The sequence below is a fragment of the Mesoplodon bidens genome (assembly GCF_964165515.1).
Source record: "Mesoplodon bidens genome assembly, chromosome: 13".
NCBI lineage: Eukaryota > Metazoa > Chordata > Mammalia > Artiodactyla > Ziphiidae > Mesoplodon > Mesoplodon bidens.
Genome location: NC_138169.1, coordinates 37,031,870 through 37,055,275, shown reverse-complemented (window position 1 = coordinate 37,055,275; position 23,406 = coordinate 37,031,870).

Genomic DNA, 23,406 nt, shown 5'->3' with positions numbered 1-23,406 from the left:
CCTGACCTGTTCATGCTGGATCCTTGCAAATGAGACCAGGATCTTGGGGCTATTTTGAATCATATTATGGAAAACTCTCAACCATTCTTCCAGGACACCAGAATGCCAAGAACTCAAAGGTCACCGACACCCTGTGCTCAAGTTTTTCATCTTAGTTATTAGGTGATGTCATTCTTTATGGTCATACTGGTGGAAATTTATCTGTGAAAGTTCAGCAGTAACATTGCATTTCTTATGGAGTTTTGACAATTTAAAGTGGACAATAAATGCTAAAAAACATTTAAAAACTCTTCAATGAGTCTAATACATGTAAGGCATTGCAAATAAAGTTAAGGTTGACATCAATATTTATATAGACAATAGTAATGAGTTAGGTTGGCATTTGCTGTAAGTCAAAGAATAAAATGTGGGGTGACCCAAAAGAGGAAAGACCTAAATAACTGACAGTAGAGGACAGGACATTATTTTTACAAGAATATGCTACTCAAAACTACTGGAAAAGTCATTGTGGGAGACTAATATGGCATTTAATTAGAAGCTCTGGGTAGAAAGGACCAAAATCCACATAATTATAAGGGAGAAGAGTCCTTAATTTAAGAGTCCTTAATACCAATTATCTTTTCATATTGAGGCTGAAGTTCTGCGTGAGATAGTGGCATATTGGTAATTGGGTCGTATGAAGATATAGTGTCTTGTAATGTAAATTAGTATCTCATTGATTGATTTTTCTTTGTTTCTAACAGAGAAACATGAAAGGAAAGACAAATAGAGGGTTTGAAAAGGGTAGAAGTCCATTCTATGTATATATAAAGTACAACATCTAAGAGAAAAATGAAGAGACTTAAATGAAGCTGTCCAACAGGAGGAAGCATTAGACATGGAAGGCAGATGTGCCTGTTAAGTGGTTAATTTAACAGACGTTTTGTGATTGCCAATTATGTGTCTGCTTGGATTGACAGTAATAAATAGATGAATTATAGAGTATGTTAGAAGATATAAATGCTCTGGAAGTAAAGGAAGAGTAGGATAGGATCAAAGTGGCTGGATGTGTGGGAGTGAGGACAGGATTATAGTGCAATTTTAAATAGATGGTGAGGATAGGTCTCATCAGGAAAGTGACCTTTGAGTCAAAACCTGAAGGAAATGAAGGTGTTATTCGTGGAGATATGAAGAAATGGAGGTCGGGGTGGGAGAGCATTCTAGAAGCCCCTGCAAAAGTTCTAAGATGAGAATGTAACCAATATGTTTAAGAAATAGAAGGCCACTGTGACTGTGAAAATTTCTTTTTTTTTTTCTTAAAGAAAATCATGATTGATCAAATAGGGGTGAGAAAAAGCAAAATACTTGATTTCTGGCCTAAATGTAAGGCCAGAAACTATCAAACTCTTAGAGGAAAACATAGGCAGAACACTTCATGACATAAATCACAGCAAGATCCTTTTTGACCCACCACCTGGAGAAATGGACATAAAAACAAAAATACACAAATCGGACCTAATGAAACTTAAAAGCTTTTGCCCAGCAAAGGAAACCATAAACAAGATGAAAAGACATTCCTCAGAATGGGAGAAAATATTTTCAAATGAAGCAACTGACAAAGGATTCATCTCCAAAATTTACAAGCAGCTTATGCAGCTCAATATCAAAAAAACGCACAACCCAATCCAAAAATGGGCAGAAGACCTAAACAGACATTTCTCCAAAGAAGATATACAGATTGCCAAGAAACACATGAAAAAATTCTCAACATCCTTAATCATTAGAGAAATGCAAATCAAAACTACAATGAGATATCATCTCACACCGGTCAGAATGGCCATCATCAAAAAGTCAACAAACAATAAATGCTGGAGAGGGTGTGGAGAAAAGGGAACCCTCTTGCATTGTTGGTGGGAATGTAAATTGATACAGCCACTATGGAGATCAGTATGGAGGTTCCTTAAAATCTAAAAATAGAACTACCATACGACCCAGCAATCCCACTACTGGGCGTATACCCTGAGAAAACCATAATTCAAAAAGAATCATGCACCAAAATGTTCACTGCAGCTCTATTTACAATAGCCAGCACATGGAAGCAACCTAAGTGTCCATCTACAGATGAATGGATAAAGAAGATGTGGGCCATATATACAATGGAATATTACTCAGCCATAAAAAGAAATGAAATTAAGTTATTTGTAGTGAGGTGGATGGACCTAGAGTCTGTCATACAGAGTGAAGTAAGTCAGAAAGAGAAAAATAAATACCGTGTGCTAACACATATATATGAAATCTAAAAAAAAAAAAAAAAAAAAAAAGGTCATGAAGAACCTAGGAGCCAGACGAGAATAAAGATGCAGACCTACTAGAGAATGAACTTGAGGATATGGGGAGGGGGAAGGGTAAGCTGTGACAAAGTGAGGGAGTGGCATGGATATATATACACTACAAACGTAAAGTAGATAGCTAGTGGGGAGCAGCCACATAGCATAGGGAGGTCAGCTCTGTGCTTTGTGACCACGTAGAGGGGTGGGATTGGGATGGTGGGACCGAGGGAGATGCAAGAGGGACGAGATATGGGAACATATGTATATGTATAACTGATTCACTTTGTTATAAAGCAGAAGCTAACACACCATTGTTAAGCAATTATACTCCAATAAAGATTTTTAAAAAATAAATAAAAAATTTAAAAAAGGAAATAAATAGAATACAAGACCTATTTGCTATTTTAGATTTAATCTCAGACATTTCAGATGAATCATCTTGACGTTTAGAAGGTAGAATTTGAATGGATGGCACTGATATTTTAGGCACTCAGTTCATCCTCAAAATATCCCCCCATCCATCCACTTTACCCGTCTTCCTGCCACCAGCCAGTCTAAGCTTCCATCATCTCTCAGTGTGACCAATGCAGTTTCCTCTGGTTGCTCTGCTTCCATTCTTGTTCCCCTATAATCTGTTCTCCATGCAGTAGTCAGTGACCTTTACTAACACAAATCAAATTAGGTCATTTCTCTTAAACTTTAGCAGTGACTTCCCCTTGATCTTATAATAAAATGTAAATGCCTCATCTTATTCCTTGCCTTCTCTGGTTTCATCTTGTGCTGCTCTCCCTCTCACATGTTGTGTCCTGGCCCTGCTGTCTTTCCCCCCAACTCTTAGAAAATAGTGTTTTCAGCCAGCACTTGCTGTTCCCTTTGCTTTTACTTACAGTTCCCTTCTCCACCTTATAATTCCCCACACCTGCTTACCAAACCCCTAATTCCTGCATTTCATCCTTTTCATCTTGGTTTAAGTGTCATTGCTATAGCTGGCCCTCCCTAAAATATTTATTTAAATTAGGCTTATGGTTATGTTCCATCATAGCACTTTGTTTCTTCCACAGCACTTATCAAAATATGTAATTCGAATTGTATTTATTTGTACTCATCCTTTGTTCATTCATTTACCCGATATGTATCAAGTGCCCATTATGTGCCTGGCACTGCTCTAGGCATTGTTCTAAAAGTGAAAAAATCAGATAAAAGTTCTCATGAAGCTTACAGTCTATTATGAGTAAGTTATATAGTATATTAGAATGTTATAAACTTTGATTTAATAAAAAAGGAAAGGGGAGCAGGGTAAAAGAATTGACAGTTCCAAGTGATATTTGAAGAAAGACTTAAAGGATGTAAGAGAGCAAACCTATCTGGAGAAGTAGCATTCCAGGTGGAAGAGATGGCCTCGTCAGAGATTCTCATGCAGGCGAGTGCCTGGCGGAGCTGAGGATGAGCCCAGAGGTCAGGGTGCCTGGTGTCTGGAGGAAGATGAGAGATGGCAAGAGTAGGAGATGAGATCAGCGGTAAAGAGAGGCTTGTAGGTTGTGTTTGGACTTTGGCTTTTACTCTGAGGCAAATGGGGAACCATTGCAAGGTGCAGAATGCAAGGGTGACGTGATCTGACTTACAGAGTAAGAGAGTAACTCTGGTGACTTGTTGAGAAAAGACTGTAGGAGTTCCAGGGAGAAGTACAGAGACCAGTTAGGAGGCTGTTGGAGTAACTGAGGTTGGATTTGGTGGGGAGTTGGAACAGGCAGTAAGCAATGGAGGTAGCGGGAGTTAGAGGGATTCTGGATATATTTTGAAGGTGCAGGCAGCAGGATTTCCCAATGGACTGGCAGGAATGCATGAGATAAGGAAACAAGTAAAAAATGTTCCAATGTTTTTGATTGAAGCAAAGGTATTTTGTTGTCAACAGAAGTGGAGAAGATGGTTTGAGGGGGCAGGTGTGAAGGGGAGAGTCAGGTGTTCAGTTTTGGGCATAATCATTTTAAGATGTCCTTTGGCCATCTAAGTGGAGATGGCAAATTTGCAGTTGGAAATGAATCTGGGCGAATGATCTGGGCTGGAGATCATATTTATATGGTCATTGGGAATCATTAGCCTATAAGTGGCGTTTAAGCCTATGAGACTTTGAAATCACCAAGAGAGATTATGGTAGATGGAGAAAAGAAAAGGAAAAAAGAGCTTTCCAATAGGAAGGGGATGGGGAAAAGAGCTGGAGCCAGCAAAGGAGATTGAAAAAGAGAGACTACTGAGATAAGATGAAGACCTAAAGCTGATAGCAAGGTGAAGAAACTGTCTGAGGAGGAAGAAGTAGTTAGGTGTGTGAAATGTATCTGTTTTATTGTTTTTTTCCCTCATTAGACTGTCAGTTACAAAGGGGCAAAGGTCTTTTCTCTCTGACTAGTTGTCAGATCCCTGATTTCCAGCACAGAGCTTGGCATATATCATGTGATCATTAAATATTTGGTGAATAAATTTAAAGATGAATAAATAAGAATGAATCACAGAAAAATAAAGAGAGGCTTCCTGCTGAAAGCAAGTACTACAAATTGAAAACAAAGCAGAAAATATATACATAAAGAAAAATTCAAAGATTTGGGAAGAGTTAGGAAGTTGTGGTAAAATTAAGAAAATCAGAATAGTGATTGTGTTTTCTAACACGGCAATTCCCAAAATATATCTCTAGGCCAGACCTTTCTCCTGAACTTGTCCTTGAAAAGGGTCACTTCCTTCATACCTTGGTTTAAACTGTAACCTTTTCATTGAAGCCTCCTCTGACCATGCTAAATGCAACTTACCCATGCCATCCAGTGTTCTGATCTTTTTGTTGTTGTTCCTAGCCCTTACTTTGTAACATTCTTGTAGTTTACTGTTTTTTTTTCTTTGTATTTATTGTTTATTGCCTATCATCCCTCACTAGAATGAAAACTCCACTGAGGCAGACAGGTTTTTCTGCTTATTTTTTCCTCTGACCTATCTCAAGGACCAAGCATAGTGTCTGGTACATATATTTACTGAATAACAAAGTTTTATAAAATTGGAATCCAGTCTGCATTAGTTGTGGAGAGCCTCAGTGCCATATTCAAGAGAGGAAGCTTAATTAGAGAGACATTGGTGTCAGAGAGTTTTGAAAGATGTTACTTGAAGAAGCAGTGCTGTATGAAGCCAACTCTGTATTAGAGTTTAGATCATGTTGCTCTGGAAAGAGATAAAATGCAGAAGCAAGTCAAAAACCTGTGGTAATAATATTATGTGGTGATAAGATCTGAAGTAGGATGATGTTAGGAGGAAAAAAGAAGCACAGATGCAGCAGATTTAAAAAAATGATAGGACTTGAGGTCTGATTCCTATTAAAAAATATAGTCAATTTTACCTGATTGTGAAATTATCAGGTATGTAGGCAAAACTGTGATTTTCTGAGGGGGAGATGCAGTATTTCATTTTAGGCAAGATAATTTCAAAGTGATGCTGGAACCTCTAAGAAAATAATCCAGTGTTGAGTAGAACTGTGGACAAGAACTGCAGGTGCTTGTAAGATCTCAGTTATCTGCAGAAGGAAGAGAGCTGCATCCATGGAGGTGAGTGAGGTCTACAAGGAAGAGACTGTGGGGCAAGAAAAGCAGACAGTGAAATGGAACCTGGCTCAGAATTACAGATAAAGCAACATGATTGAATTGGAAAGAAATGGCAAAGCCATAAGGATGGAAGGAGAATCAGGGTGACAGTCTGGTTAAAAAGAGTGAGTACTGAAAGAAAGTTGAATATTGAATTTTGAATATTGAATTTAAAAAGAGGGCAGTTTTAAAAGACTGTTCCAGTCCTGTGATTTTAGTGGAGTCAATTGTAAGGATTTGAAGGTTAAAGGCTAAAGAATTTAGATATTTGTAGGAATGAAAATTATAAGGAGGTCTCTCTTTTTTTTTTTATTCATCCAAGAGCTCTTCATATTTGTAGGAAAGAGGAACTGCCCATGGAAGTCAAGAGACTGATGCTCCTAAGGCAGAATTCCTCTTGATGAAACAAGTAAAATATCCATATCAGAAAGGAGAAAAGGGGCCCACTTTTCCAGCCTTGGTTTCACCAGGAGAGACTGAGATTAGTGAGGACAGAGGAGCAGCGCCTGGCTCATGCCCCTCATTCCCTTCAGAGGGAGCTCTGTGTATGTGAGAGCTCTAAGCAGACTGGTCCAACGGGTAATCGAAGCTAATATTGAGTGAGGATAAGCATTATTCATATTGTAAATCAAGAAAATTAAAAGGCTCAGAAGATACCATTAAAATAGCAGAATATTTGGAATTGCACTTTGTTGAGACTGCCTGGAAATTTATGTCTGCTGGCTCTCTTAGTGTGGGGAAAATGATTTGTGCTAATAGTAATTTCATCAGAAGGTCTCAAAAATTCTGCATGGATTTCTGATGCAAGGTTCAGAAACTTTAACCGTGAAGAACATGGCTATTTTTCTTCCCGTAGAATTCTTTCCTAAATATTAAGAAGTAAACATTAAACGCTTAATATGTTGGATAGAGGCTTGGGATGGAAACTGAAGTGGGTTTTAATATCACTTTTGTCACATCCTGGCTGAGAGATAAGGGGTAATTTACTTACCTATTCTACTTCTCCACATACAAAAATACAGATAATAATAAAGTACCTAAAACACCAACTGTAGTGCTGGGCATGTAGTAAGTCCAGTTCAGATACGTGCTGATATCCTATTATTCTGTTCTCCACAGGAAGAATTTTATGACTTTAAATCTAAAGACCTGCAATTTCCCTTATGTTAACTCCATCTGAAAATTTATGGCCAAAAATGCCTCCATAAAATCATGGTTTGATGCTTCCATCTGTTCCAGACACATCCCAATACTGGATAAAAGATAAAAATGGAAACTGAAAAGATATGTAGCTGGACTTGAAAGCAAGATAAACACTTTGAGGAGCAGAAACACCTGCAGTGAATAGGGCTGGAACCACAGCTGTTTGGGGCACTGGGTCTGTAAGTCAAAAAATGCAGCAGACATTGCAGTTTTTTGACTTACAGACCCAGTGCCCCAGACTACCTAGATGGGTGGGATGGGGGGTGGGGTGGGAGGGAGTTCCAAGAGGGAGAGGATATAGGTATACATACAGCTGATTCACTTCATTGTGCAGCAGAAACTACCACAACATTGTAAAGCAATTTTACTCCAAAAAAAAAAAAAAGTGCAGCAGGTATCAGATTATTTCTGTGGGAAAAGGAGGAAAAATATGAGTCCAAAGCTAAGCTCCTGACTGAAGCCAGAGTTGAGGTTGGATGAGGCTCTCTCAGAAATGAAAGAAGACTGAATATCAAAAATGTGCTTGTCACTGTCTGGGAAAAAGCTTTAAGTGAGCAGTAGACTCAGAAAGACACAGGCTCAGCCTTGTAATCAGGAAGCGAATCAAGCTGTGCGCTGACTCCATGATTTCCCAAAAATCACTACAGAGACTCACTCTGTATGGAATTATTATTTTTAGAAATTCTAATGAAGACTGTAAAATGACAGCCCAAGGCATTGTAGAAGGTGGGATAATGAATGGTAGACATGTGGAGCTGGACCTCCCATCACCTCCTTCTAAAAACCATATGAATTGAAAAAGAGAGCAAATACATATATTCACAGCCTGATCTATAGCATTCTCAGGAGGCAAAGAAGACTACAAACTCCAGTTTACCAGGAAGTGGGGAATAAAGACTGCAGTTAAGACCAGAGCTCTCAAGAGTTCGGGAGTATGCTGAGCATGCAGAGACGGAGGAGGGTGGATAGCACTACTAGTGGGAAAACCCCAAACTCAAACAAACAAAACAGGAGGAGAGGGCAGCATGGTGCGGGGCAACACTTGAGAACAGGTCTGAAACCTGGTCAGTGGGAACACTGTCAAGAAAGATGAAAGAAAGGGCTTGTGATGTTTATGGGACCAGAGGGGTTGGTCTTGGGAAATCACTGCTTTTGAAGGAAAAAGAGAGAAGCACCCAGAGGGATAGTGCCACTTGGCAAAATCAGCTGATGGTGAAGGAAAGGAACACACTTTAGATGATAAAGGCTTTAATGAAACGAGATAAGACCAAAGATTCAGCATGAAGTGGGGCAAATTATAAAATAACACAGTATAGAAAACAAGAAACTAAACTTTCTAGCAGATGAAACAAACCAGAAAAATCACACCAGAAAGTGAAGGAAACCTATTAAACAGGATCTCAATGTAAATCATAAGTAATTTAAAAAGAATTACAAATAATTTAAAAAACATTTGTAGATATAAAGTAACACAAGAGAACAGAAATGCAAAACCTCAGGGAAGAGAGCAGGGACTGACAAAATTCAGGAAGGAAATTGCGGAAAAAGATGAAATAAACTTAGACATGAAGATAGTATTAGGAAATGCACAAGGAAGAATGATTATCATGAAAAGTATAGTAAGTGCTTTTGAGGGTATAAATGAGAGAAACCAAGAAAGTGAAAGATGAAGAGATTATGTACTCCTTAAGAAAGATATATCCAAAATCACACGTTTGACATATATACATACACTGGATGAAAATTAAAGGCTCAGAAAAGATTAGCTAGGCAATGAAAACAAAAGTAATGGTAGCAATAGTAAGAGCAGGCAACACAGATTTAAAGGCAAAACTTGTTAAAATGGGTAAAAAGGGATAATTCAATACTACAAAGAACAACCCACGAAAAAGATTTGATAACTGTGACCCTGTATGACCCAAACAACATAATCTAGAACTATAAGAAGCAAAAATGGGCATAAACTGATTTTTAACCTATCTTTATTTGGAAATGAGTGATCCAATTGACCAAAATTAACATTTATCATCTGTCAGTCTGTCTGTCTATCGATCTGAAATAGAACCCTTGCCTGTCTTCTAAATAAAGATTGACCATATGACCATAAGAAAAATTTCATAGGAAATTTCAACATATTTGACCTTGTGATTTTTTTCATTTTATTTTTAATTATGGTAAAATCCCCCTAACATAAAATTTACCATCTCAGTCATTTTTAAGTGTACTGTTCATAAAATACATTCACATTGTTGTGCAACCAATCTCCAGAACTCATTTTGCAAAACCGAAACTCTATACCCATTAAACAAAGACTCCCCCTCTCCTCTGGCACCACCATTCTATTTTCTGTCTCTATGAATTTGACTGGTCTAGATGCCTCATATAAGTGGAATTATACAGTGTTTGTCTTTTTGTGACTGACTTATTTCACTTAGCATAATATCCTTAAGGTTCATCCCTATTGTAGCATGTGTTATAATTCCCTTCCCCTTTAAAGCTGAATAATATTCTGTTGTATGTATATACCACATTTTGTTTACACATTCATCCATTGATAGACACCTGAGTTGCTTCCAGGTGAGGCAGCTCTGTTTATGGTGGCCCTGGGAGCCATCATACACACTGAGTGGTTCAGATCAGGGCTCTTGTGTGACTGGAGCCACCTCCCATAGACAGTCTCCATTTGTAGGCAGTCTGTTTGGCCATGTGCCCTTTCACTTACTTGGCTACACCAGATTCTGTTTGTACATTTATAGTCTTCATATCGTGTTTCATCTAGGAGTAAGTGAAAATTAGGGCCGATTTTATTTTTCAAGGTCATGCTCAGCAGTGTCTTGGTGAGAAGCAATTTACACTTTCTTTAAGTTGAGGTTAGCACCAAAGTGGTCTTATGAATTATAGCTGAACTTGGCAAGATGCTCATTAGCAGTTCTTGGGTACTTGATGAACAAACCATCCACACATTCTCTAGGCTAGCGAGTTTTCTGGGTTGTTGTTTTTTTTTAATTTGTTTTCTTGTCTTTCCTCTTTTTTACTGCTTAATATGTACTAATGAATAAATGCCATTCAAACATTTTTAAGCATTTAGATTTTGTTACTTTTTCCTCTCAGCTTTCACAGCATTTTATTTATTGTTCCACAATGTCTCTCTTTGCCCCTGTATTAGATATTTGTGTTTCTGTGTTGTAAATGCTTTGAGAACATAGGAGGAGTTGTATTCTTTTCTGTATTGCTTACAGAACCCACTTGGCAGAAAGCGGGTACTCAGCAAATGTGTGTGGAATCAATGGAAACTCTAGGATGCAAGTTCATTGAAAACAATCTTCCTTCAGAAAGTCATGAAAGCATCACTGTGTTCAAGCAACAAAGGAAGGTAGACCTTGCCATGCTAGAGGAGCTGTACTCCGAATCCTGTGAAAGGCATATTGCCCATCCCAGCTGAATCATAGTATTCAGTGTCAATACACAGTTTGTTTAAATAAGGATCTTTTAACAGAGAAGTTTCTTTTTTTCCTCAAAAGGCAGAAATTGTCAACATATTGATGCCGCAGAAGGAGATGGGGGGAGGGGAGGGCCAGCAGCAGCATGGCAGTCTCAAACTGGGTAATCCACACTGTTTCCATTTAACCTTTGGTTGTGTTTTTAGGAAACCCTGCCCTTAATTTCAGTATCAGTTGGAAAGGATCACAGATTCAATCCTCCACCACTGGGGCTGCTATTTACTTCTGGCAACCAGGAATATATTCCAAGTCCTAAGGAAGGTGCAGATATTCTTCGTTTATCTTTCAGATGGCCTTGTCAGTTCAGCAATCTTTTCACCTTGAATTTTATCCCTCATTTATTTTTTACCTTTCTTCCCTGCAGCTCGGTCTGATCTTTCATTCAATTCCTGTATGTTGTCACATTCTTCAGAATGGAGGATCTACTTTTTAAGACCAATTGCCTTTCTCAGCAGTAGTGTGATAACTTTATCATGCCAACATGTCTCCCCCCACCAAGTGATGAGGATGCCATGAGTACAAAGGAGCAAAGGGACAAGAGGTGCTATCTGGCCTGATGTCATTTCATTTGAATATAGATGTCAGTGGTATTTGGAATTGTAAAACACTCTCATTCTTGTTACTGTGTTTCCTGTTATATATACGGGACTCATGGCTGCACTGAATTAAAAACAAATTTCTTACCTCAAATTCATAAAATAACAATTGTTTCTTACTTAACAACTACAGTTGACTCTTGAACAACACAGGTTTGAACTGCGAGGGTCCACTTATATACGGATATTTTTCAATAGTAAATGCTACAGTACTACACAATCCATGCTTGGTAGAATCTTTGGATGTGGAGGAACTGTGGATATGAAGGGCTGACTATAAGCCATATGCAGACTAAACCCCTGGTTTTCAAGTCTCCACTGTAGACTTTTATTAATTCATCTTGGAAAAGGAAGGCAATAAATATTTATTGATTGCTTACTAATTGCCAAGTGCTTTAAATATTTCATCTCTAAAGGTAAGAATACTATTGGCTCAGATATATTACCTTGTTTAAGATAACATAGGTAGGAAGGATAGACTCAAGACTTGAAGTCAACCTATCTGACCCATTTCACTATAACCCACAGCTTCCTAAGTGTATTCTTTATATGGAATATACTTCTTGTTCTACCTATTCATTTAGAGTGCATCCCTACAAGACAATCCTTCCCTATCATGTAAGATCTTCCTTAGCTATTAGAATTCTCAGCACTCTTTCCCTTCTTTAACTTTCTGTAGCACTTATGGTGTCCACCACAAATTCTTGTTCTTGTTTCTTTATTGGTTAATGTTGATTATTTCACCTCCGCAACTGGATTTCATGTTCCTTGAGGCTAGTGACCTTATGAAGAATCTGCAGCACATACAAAAGTCAATAAAGTGCTTTCTAAGTTTGTGGTTTTCAGGGCTATTCCAAGGATGTAGAATGAAGATAGGAAGTTTGCAGACTTTTGCTGATGTGTGAGTAACTGAAGGAGGCATATAGGAATGCTTAGAAAACAAGTATATGAAACTATGAAACATGAAATTTTAGTTCAAAGAAAATATAGCACAAGTTATAGCTAGATATAAGATACACAGAGATATAAAAACAGGGTCAGTGTGTGCAGAGAGAAGATGACTATTAAGACCAAAACTGGGATGTAAACAAAAACCATTCCTTTAAAGCCCTGTGCCTAATATTATTTTTGCAAAGTATTTCTTCATGCTCAACTTCTTTGGAATTATTCCTGAAGGAGGGAATTACTGATACCCAAGCTATGTGACTTATCATGCATAAAGATACTCTGGTCCTTTTGAAACTCTCTGTCTCTCTGTCTCTCTCTCTTTCTCTCTGTCTCTGTCTCTGTCTCTCTCTCTCTCTCACACACACACACACACACACACCAGCAGTTTCCTAAACTGAGGTTTACAAAAGAAATAAATTCAATTACCAAATATAGAATAAACTCTGAGTACCTATGTTTGATACTGTTCTAGCCCTATATCAAAAAAAGAAATGATTGGCAGATTCTATAGTTGCTTCTTGTTACTCCCTCTTCAAATTAGTTATTTAAAGGCTGGGTGTATTGTTTTACAATGGACACAGAAATAATCATAATCATAAGTAGATATGAAAACAAAGTAATAGAAAATCTGAGACCATGTTTTTGGGTGGACTACTTATTGCTGGGCATGACTTATTTCAATTATAAAATTACTTGTGGTACACATTCACAGGATGCAATTCATGGCATTATACAGAGAGTGCCATTTGTGCCCAGATCTCTGCTTAGAGTGAGATCACTTTCACTACTTTTCCAATTTGTTCACATTAAAAGGAAAACATGGAACAAGACACCAAAGGGCTTGTTTAGATCATGTAAAACTCAGGAAAGACTGGGTTGCAGCTCAGAAGCCATTACAGGAATAGTAAATGAAACAGTCAACCATCATTTCAGAGAGTATATTGGAGGGAAGAACGATTTTCTTGGAAATGCACCAGGGCGCTTGGAACCAAGTATCATTTTAGAATAAGAGATCAAGTCTTTTCTCCACATAGTAATATTTCCCTGACATAAAAAATTACTTCCCTGTGTAGCTCAATATTAGAATGCTCAGAAAAGAATAGCAGAACTACAACATTCAAAAAGGAGATGAATGAAAAAAATATAGACGATGACTACAATATCCTATTACACTAATTTAAGATGATAAGAATATTCACTATTGCAAATGACACAATTGCAAATGACACATAAAGGGGTATTTATCTTAAAATGTACAGTATGGGATCCACTTATCTTGGATAATATTTTTCAAATTGCATTAATTGCATTTATTAGCAGGTTATGAAATTAATGTAATGGGTCATGAAAAACATAAAGAAGAAATAGACTAGTCTAGACCAGATTAAAATACAATAGAAAATGTTAGCATGAGCTGCATGTACTAATGTTAAGCATTCAACCATCCATTCAGAGTTCATGGTCAAAATATATCAAAGATATTTGCCTTTTATGATAGGAAATCATGGAAGGCATTATAGTGGTGGTGATATTTTGGCTTATTATTAATAAAGAAGTAGAAAATTTTTTTTTAAATGCGTAGGGAATAAGATTGATATTCTAGGCAAAAGTAATTACATTTGCAAAGGCAAAAATAGTACTTGTCAAAATTCTTGCTGTTTAAGGGATGTTAATAAGATTATGTATAAAAAGTCTATGAAAACATTTTTTTGGTAACTCCTTTACTGAGATGTAATTCACATAAGAGGCAATTCACTCATTTAACATGAACGTTGAATGGTTTTTAGTGTATTTACCAGAGTTTTACAACCATCACCACAATTGATTTTAGAACACTTTCATCACCCCAAGAAGAAACCCCATATCCTATAGTCACCTGCCTCGCACCTGCTCTTCTCCCCATTCCGTCTTAGCCCTAGGCAACCACTAATCTACATTCTGTCTCTATAAACCATCTAGTTTGGACGTTTTATGTAAATAAATTGTATGATTACATTAATTGATTTTTAAATGTTAAACATACCTTGCATTCCTGGGATAAATCCCTCTTTATCATGGTGTTTACTCTTTGTTATACATTGCTGGATTTTGTTGAGGATTTTTGCATTGATATTTATAAGAGGTAATGATGTGTAGTTGTCTTTTCTTGTGATTTTTCTTTTCTCTGGTGAAAATTTTTTTTTAACTACAGGACTTCTCAGAACTTTTAATATTCTCGTGGTCATTGTTTATCTTTATGTGGGTTCAAGCACTTCTTATTTTAAGATGAAATATTTTTATCTTGTGTACTGAAAGGGGACAGTGTTCCATGGAAAATGCTTTGGGAAACAATATTATTGAGTAATAAATGAGCATGGGATATTTTGGGTCCTAGAATAGTTTGATGTTTACAAGTTTTTTAATGAATTTCTTGGTGAGAAGGGAATTGGAAATTAAAATTAATCTAAGAAACTCAAATCTACAATTTCTGAAGTTTGTTAGTAGAACTTAAAGTAATTATATAGAAAGCTGAATCTCTCTCTCTCTCATTCCACAGTTTGAATTCAGGAATTTTCACCTTGTCCTTTGGTTGTCTTCATGGAATCTGGAAGCTACCTTCCCTTCTGAATGCTGGTGTCTGGGATGGGTGGAATCTCCATAATGATCATGTAAACATTCTGAAGCCAGCATGAGGAAATCAGGTAAAAATGACAACCATTTCATAGTATTACTTTAAAAGACTTATCCCTGTCTGAATATGAAGTATAAACTTTCAGAAGATGTCTTTGGTTTCCCAGTGACCAGTAATAATCGCGTTCCAGTGTGCGCCTGTCCTTTTTAACCCCTTCCACTTCAGACCATGCTAGAAACTTCCTGTTTTCTCTACTTTGCCAGATTTACTTTGCATGTTACCTTTTTCCTTTCTCTGCCTCCATTTTCTCTGTGGCTTCATGGCAGGGTGTACACAGCCCTGATATATTGTAAAGAACCCACATATCCTCCAAGCATTTGTGTGGCCATTAGGCTAACGAGCACATGTGCTATGGTGTTGAGTGCTATGAAAATAATTGATGGAGTATCACCCACCTTGTTACATTTCTAACCAAGACATTAACGGCCTCAACTTAAGGGTAGGCACAATTTGTTCTTCCTGAGTTATTACAGAGCCAGTGGTACTTCCTTTGCAAGCACACGGCAGGAAAGTGAGCATAAACACAATCACTGGGTTAGTGACAGATACTCTGTCACCTCATCAGATTAGCTTGACTAATCAGATTAGTTCTCCCAGTTTGGGACTCCTAGAAGTTAGAGATTTCACTTAAATTGCATCAGTATTTCAAAAAGAAATGTCTGTGATAGCTTCACAATAACTTGATTCTGAGTTTGTAAGCAGAAGGTAGCCCTTTTAGTCTTTTCCTGTTATGTGCACTGTTTCCTCAGGTCCTGGTCCCAGAACACTGTGTTCACTATCTTTCCAAGGGAACTCTGCAGAATACTCAGTGACAAAGCTTTATGCTCTACATTAGTCTTAGAGTCTCGTATTTGTCACCTCCCACTCTCTGTGAATTTTCCAATGATGATTGTTGACCTCATCTGGAGAGACAGGTGCCCAGCTTAGAAATGCGAGTATAATACTTTCCTCTGATGTGTACTGAGTTCTACAACCTATTAAGCAGTAAACCACCACTGTTTTCAGAAAGAAAGAAAAAGAAGAGTCACAAGAAAAATGGAAATTTTTTTCTCATTCTACTTTGTGTCCTTTTGTGACTCACTTGCCTTCATGCTCATTAGAAGATTCCATCTCCGAATTCTCTTCCAGGTTTCGTTTCAGGCCAGAGAATTATTTGAGGCTGCGCTCTACTGGTTTCAGACTTTCAGGAAATGATGAAAATAAGGAACTTCAAGGGGCCATGGGTGACTAAGAGCACCCGTGCGGTACCTAACGAATTGTCCAGCCTAAGGGTTTCACTCTGCTTCCCTCCAGGATTCCTAATTCCTAGAGCTAAAGAATCATCTGCCTTTCAGTTCTCTCACCTGCAAAAAAAGAGAAAAATATTAACTTGCTTTCCAGGAGTTATGCCTTCATAAATAACAAATCTATGACCTCAGGGTTCCATATCAGTACAAGTAGATTTCATTTTTCTCTTTCTCTCTGGTATATATTTGAATTGGCATTACAACTTCAAGAAGAGGATGATATTGGCCAGGTGGAAACTATCAATAGAAATTCAGATTTTTATTTATCAATATTGAAAACATACTCACTTTGATCTAAACAAGCTATCTTATATGAAGGTCTCCTTTCTGTTTATTTACCTCAGCCTCCGTGAGTCTGCATCTGACTCACTGAGAAAACTGGGAGGATTATTTGACTTCTGCATGAATTGTTTGCACAATTAGTGGGAAAGGGGTAACTAATATTCCTTCCTTTTGCTTCTTACCTTCTGTGTGAAAAACACAAAGAAGATTTATAACAACCAGTTTTCAAAATACTTGACTTCCTATAGAAACATAATTTTTACTATGTTATTACTATTGTCTCATCCTATGAAAATTACTAGTTAATAGGACAATTATTGTTAAATAGCCATTTATCAATGTGCAAGAGAAATAGCTTAACTCTCAGATTAACATACTTGAAATCTTTTGTATTTCTTCAATTAGGTAAACCTGAAGCTGTATCAACAGGAAAAAATGCTCCTTGTCATGGTCATTCCTAAAAATAAAGTGGCAGATTGGCACCTATAGATCCCCGGTAGCTTAGTACAAGGCAGGCAAATCCATCAGCAGGTCCAGCTGTCCTGGCTTTTAGAATACAATTGTGGGGATGGAGACAAAAGCATGCCACTCAGTCACCCCTTGGGATGTAGTTGAGTTTCAGTTGAAGACATTTAAACTGCATGTTATTTTTGGAAATTTTTTTTCTGGCAAAATGTCTAATTCCTTTCTCTTAATTAGGGTGAAAAAATTTAGGATGTCAAGAATCTCTAATCTAAAAATAGTTATTGATTTGCTATTGAACTGATTTTTTCAGTAGGCTTGCTTTGTTTGGTCTTATGAGAATGGGTTCTTATTTTTACCTGCTTTTGAATTTTGAAATGAATTGAGCTCCTATTTCCTTCCTTAAGGAAATAGCTGAAATATTTTGGTTACTATACCTTCCAAAAAGTTCCATTAAAATGTAAATACTAGCCATTAATTTAGACGAAAACCCCTCTCCCTTTAGTTAAACTGTTCAGCAAAATTAGAATTGAGAGCAGATGTCTTGGTTTCAGCAAGATATTTCCTTTTATTCTTGTTTATTTTGTAAGTTTCTAGCTAATCAGGCATCACCTCATTTCTTCACAGTTCCTATCTAGTTCTCTTTTTCATCTGGTATCTTCTAAATTGACATTAGAAGATCAGAAGGAAAGAAACAAATTATCCACTATGCATAAGACAGAGATGACTTTTTTCCTCAGGCAGTGTTTTTCTTTCCATTGCCTTCTCCTGTAAGGTGGCTTCATTCTTAGCTGTTATTTTAGTTACAGTGCTACTTCTTGCTTTCTTCCTTGCTTTGCTTACCGAATGTTATGACTCTGCTAGCTCCTTTATTGTCCCTTGTTTGTTCAGACCTAACATTTATGAGAATTGCCTTTTTTATGAGTTGAGCTACCTAATAAAAATGCTGCAGTGACTTACTGTGGAAGATTGAGGGATATGTTTCCTTGGAAAATAATTTTAATGGCACATAAATGGGGGGATAGAAATGGACAAGTTCCTCTTAAGGGCAAAATCATGACATTTAGTTCCTTTATTTTCTGATACCATCTAGTATACTGAAAAGACATAGCAGGAACCTAACAAATCTTTAGTGAATTGAATTGAACATTCCTAGCAGTGATCCGAATATATGAGCTGACACTGGGTTTTCTGCCTCTCCTAGGCAGCCTCAAGATAGGCTTTGGATGCACAAGCAATTACTGGGATATTTTAATGGTTTATGACAAACAATGGGACAGCATATTTCAAATAATGATACATGGTCGGCACATTCAGCACAGCTATGTTTACTCTGCAGATGTCTGCTATGCATTGTATCTGAGTGACAGCCTAGATGCTAAGCCTACCTCCAAGGAGCTCGCAGCCTAATATCCTTACGCAGCTGCAGGTATACTTTTAGAGATGAGGGTGTTTTTGCCAAAAGAGGTAAAGCATTCTGGAGACAATGTTTTTTGATGCAGTTTAGTACACATTCATTTCACTTTAAAATTTAAAAGCAAATCTTGATCAATGTTAGGTTGGTGCTCATTTCTCAGAATACTGTTTATGTTGATCTTTTTCTAAAACTTACTTGGTGAGTCAATTTTTGCGCTTCCTATGCTACTATTCAGGTAACTTGAATATCTAAATACTTACCTTTATTTCATATTAAAGCTTTTCAATATGGTTATCTAATATAATATTACCTTTCCTTTGCAATTGCTTCTCAACTTATGTTATTTATGAAGTATACTATGATGCCTGATAGATGGAAGTAAAGTACAGAAAGTGTTGTTGATTTGGCTTCTAGATTCTATAGGTTGATGACAGTGTTCAGATGATGATAACATTATTTTAACAAATAGATCTTTAATAATATCTTTCGGTATTTTTAAGTCTATTTTTATTGGTCCTAACATTGCATAAGACAGACAAGGGATGTGCATTACTATACCAAATCCATTTTCCATATGAGATAATGATGCCTTATGAGTTTAAATGACTTGTAATTATTATCCAAAGCCATTAACATTTAAAGTGTAAATAGTATGTATGAGGCACTTGGTGGAGTCTCCACACTTTATCATGTTTGAAATTTTAAGTGGAAGAGATAAACGGAACTAGAATTCAGATATCCTTTTATACGGACACCAAATGATGGAATCAGATAGGGTTAGGGTCCTACCCTCATGACCTTACCTAACCCTAATTACCTCCCAGAGGTCCCATCTCCGAATGCCATCACATGCGGGTGAGGTCTTCAACATAGGAATTTGGGGAGGACACATTAAGTCTATAACTGTGCTATATCAGCAATAACTTTTAATATCAAGATAATTGTAGAAATATAGATTTCTTTATTACGTCTGCTTTATTTAAACAGTCTGATTATAAAGTGCTTTGTTTACTGTTTTACATTGAGAAGATGATAATCAGTTATCCATGGGCTGTGAGCTGTAAGTAAGATCTAAGGAAAATGCAACATGGTGAAAATCAGGGCTCTGTTATTTGCTCTCAGTTCCCCTACAGCCGCCATTGCCCAGCCACTGGCTAGTTCAAGCTCTTTGTTAACAAGGTAGGCATCGAAGAGCCTCATTGGGATTTGGGAGGCAGTTTCAATAGTTAGATGACTAGAAACCGTGTTTCCGTTTTAAAATACTTTCTCCCAGCTTTATTGGGATGTAATTGATATATGACATTGTGAAAGTTTAAGGTGTGCAGCATGTTGATATGATACATACATATTGCAAAATGATGACCACCACAGCTTTAGCTCACACCTCCATCCCATCCCATAAATACCATTTCTTTCTTGTGGTGAGAACATTTAAGACCTACTTTCTGAGCTACTTTCAAGTATATGCTAGAGTATTATTAACTGTAATCACCATGCTGTACATTAGATCTCCAGAACTTATTTATCTTAAAACTAGAAGCTTGTACTCTTTGACCAACTTGTTATCAGCTAAACATCAAATTGGTTGTAGTATCATTTTTTTAAACATTCGGGTACTGTCATTGAGGAAAAATTACAGTCTATTCAGAGGTGGCTGTCTCTTATGACCTATAAATTATAAATATGCAAATATACTCTAAGTACAACACAGAGTAGTGTGATTGATATAAAACTAAAGGAAGAATTTAACATATTGATGTAGTTTAAACAATGATCTTAACTATTGATACCTTGAGAAAAGGACCTATATTTCCTTACTTTGTATCTCATTGTAGTATCATGCAACTTTACTGTTTAGAAAATTCTAGAATGACTCTTCATTTGAATTATTGGTCTATTGTCCTCTCCTTCCCTTCCCCCATCCTGGGTACACCTGCAGTGTCTGTCTAGGTCTATTTCACACAGCTATTTAATGCCTATGATATTACTGTGCTGTTGCTCTTCAGAGTAGAAATACCAAGGCGTGGAGAAGCTTGGGAGGAGTTAGCTATATCTAAATGCACAAGCTGCCAGAAACTCGTAGACCTATTTAGGTTCACTTTCAAACCTAGCACACTTTGAGAGCACTCCTCGCTGGCCAATTTTCAAGTCTTCAGTTACAGTAACTCAATTCTTCTGTAAGAGTCAGAATAACAGGAGACATAAAAATAGAATGATTTGCATTATTTGCTATGTTGATTTACATTCTGAACCCATTCACTTGATGTGTAAAGTGTATTGTGGATTTATTAAGCTGAATATTTTAACACTGGCAACTCTTTTTAAAGTTTTCATGAAGGACAAATGATATACTTGGACCACTCATAAATCAGTTTTTGAAAACCTAGAGCAGTTCTTCTGGTCTTGAATATATATATATATATATATATATATATGAATCACCCAGGGATCTGATCTTGTTAAAATGCCAATTTGGATGCAGTAAGCCTGTGGAGGGGCCTGAGAACCTGCTTTTCTGTTAAGCTCCTAGAAGGTGCTGGTGTTGCTGGTCTGTGAACCACATTTTGTATAACAAGACACATTAAAGTGTGTGTGTGTGTGTGTGTGTGTGTGTGTGTATATATATATATATATATATATATATATGTATATTTTGCTCTGAAATTAAATTGTCAAGAAAACATTTTTCAGATTACCAATGGAATAAAGAAATTAAATACTGTTTGTCTCAGAAACTGTTTAGTATCTCCCTAGAAAGATTGTCTTTCTTGCATTTATTAAAACCTTAAAAAGATTTCTCTTTTGTGAATGCTAGAACGAATAGGTAATGTGAATCTACTATTTTAGATGGCTTAATTCATATGATAAATCCGAAGTAATTGTAATTAGTTTGCTAACTCTGAGTTAAAGGATGAAAGGGCATTGTAAAGATTTCCAGCTGCTAAATACTAGCAGCTTTTCTTCTTAATTTCAAGTGAAATGTTGTAAATCCCTTTTTTCTCTTTGTTTCCCCCCCCATTTTGTTAAAATACTTGTTAGAATTAATTTTTAATCTTCCTCAGGTGACTTTTTTGGAAAGAGTGATTATTACAAGACTTCAATAATCAGGCAAGGAGTCACTAAGAGAGGACGGAATTGGCAGAAGGCATCCGGGTCCCCTTCCTTCTGCCTGTCTTCTTAGAAACTCTCATGTTCTGTTTTTGTAGCGCATGCTGTGGGTGTCTGTAAGATTTGAGGACTCCATGTCACTTGTATTCTCCATGTGTAGACAGAAAAAGTAGCACCTGGACCTACTCTCTTCAAACTCTTCTGCCTGCAATTAATGTGAATACATTCACTTCTTGGATGAAGGAGAAAGAAGCCCAGGTCCAAACCATTTGATAAGGTAGACAAAGGAAACAAAAGGGGATTGCTTTATTGCTTAAAGTACAGTGACCCACATTAGGTTGGTTTGGGAAACTTGACTTGGTTAGTTGGGGGAAAATTGTGGTAATTTTCCTAATTCAAACACTCCAAAACTTTCCCTTTTGGTACATTTTCTATCTTTTTCCTCATCATATTCAGTAATCTCAACTTCTCTTCATTTGAAGAGCACCAAGTTTCTCTTCCTTTAAAACTATTAGAGTCCCTTTTGACTTACATATTGAGGGTATGTGTAAGAAAAATTTTCTTTTTCTAGAATGAAGTTTAAAAACAATGAGGGAAAGAAACATTCTAGTTGGGTTAATCTATAATATAAGAACACACAGAAGAAAAAAGATTGACTCAAACAATTGAAATAATGCAATGATATTGGCAGGAGGGCTGTGCAGGTAGCTCTATCTAAAATAGTAAAACAAGAAAATCACTGGGGGTTTAGTCCTTAATTAAGTTAAATAAAAATTAAGTTCAGCTAAATACACAATAATGACCATCTGGCACAGAGTTCAACCTAGACATCCCCTTAGGAAGAATGCAATAGAAATAGTATACTACAAATTGACAAGTTATTTAACAAATGATATACTTACGAGTACTTTTCCTAAATGATAAAAAATTACCCACTCTGTACCCTTTAAAAAACAGTTTCAGAAATTTCCATGGAATTATTGCTAATCTTACCATTTTAATCTATTTGGGACATATGCTTTCTCTGTTCAACCATCTAGATAACCTGTGTCTGGTTTAATTCCTGGGCCTCCCCTATATTCTATGATTTCAGATATTTCTTGTAATGATTTACTATATGCAACTATTCTTTGATAACTTTGGAACATAATTGGTCCAGTTCAGGAGAAAAAGTTGATTATGGACTCCATGAGGTCAACTGTGCTTTTTTTGTGATTATTAGTGTAACTGCCCATTGGAGGCATTCAATCTATTTTAGAATCTTTCCTCAGATTCATGTCATTCTAAAATATTTGACATATGCCTTTTGAGATTTGACTAGAGATAGAAACTATTTCCATTTTAGATGATAAGCATAGGATATGAAACTGAAAATAGAAGATCTTTATTTTTAATATTTAAATTTGTTATAGAGTAATAATATTGGCCATCATATAGAAGTTCAGTTAGTGAAAATATAAGGAAGTTTTATTTCGTCTATATTCTTAGCTATTGTTGACATTTTAGAGATAGCAGAGAGTAGCCTTATTTATACCCAGGGGCCAAAGGCAAAGCATGATAATTAGAGATAATGAGGATGATGGTGTAGTTTATAATTTTTCCCAGCTTTCCAGAAGCTAAAATCTTTTATTTGACATTGTCTTAAAAATAATAGACCTTCAAAAGTATACTCAAATGGCACAATATAAATCACTGTTTTATTTATTCAGCTATAGTTTAAAAATTATAAATTTTCATTGAAAATTATTAAGAAATTTTGACTTAAAATTCAATGTTGAAAATATCAAATCAACAAACATCAAAAAAAGTAAGTGATGGCGTTTGGTATGTATAATCGATCATGTTATTTTAATAGTGTCACTTCTACCTGACTGATATTCTAACAAATGTCAATACATATGGTTCTGCACATATGATTAATAAAAATATATCAGTTTAATAAAAATAGGTGGCAGGATATATAATGTATGTGAAATTTATCATTGACTATATACATATTCACAGTGTAGA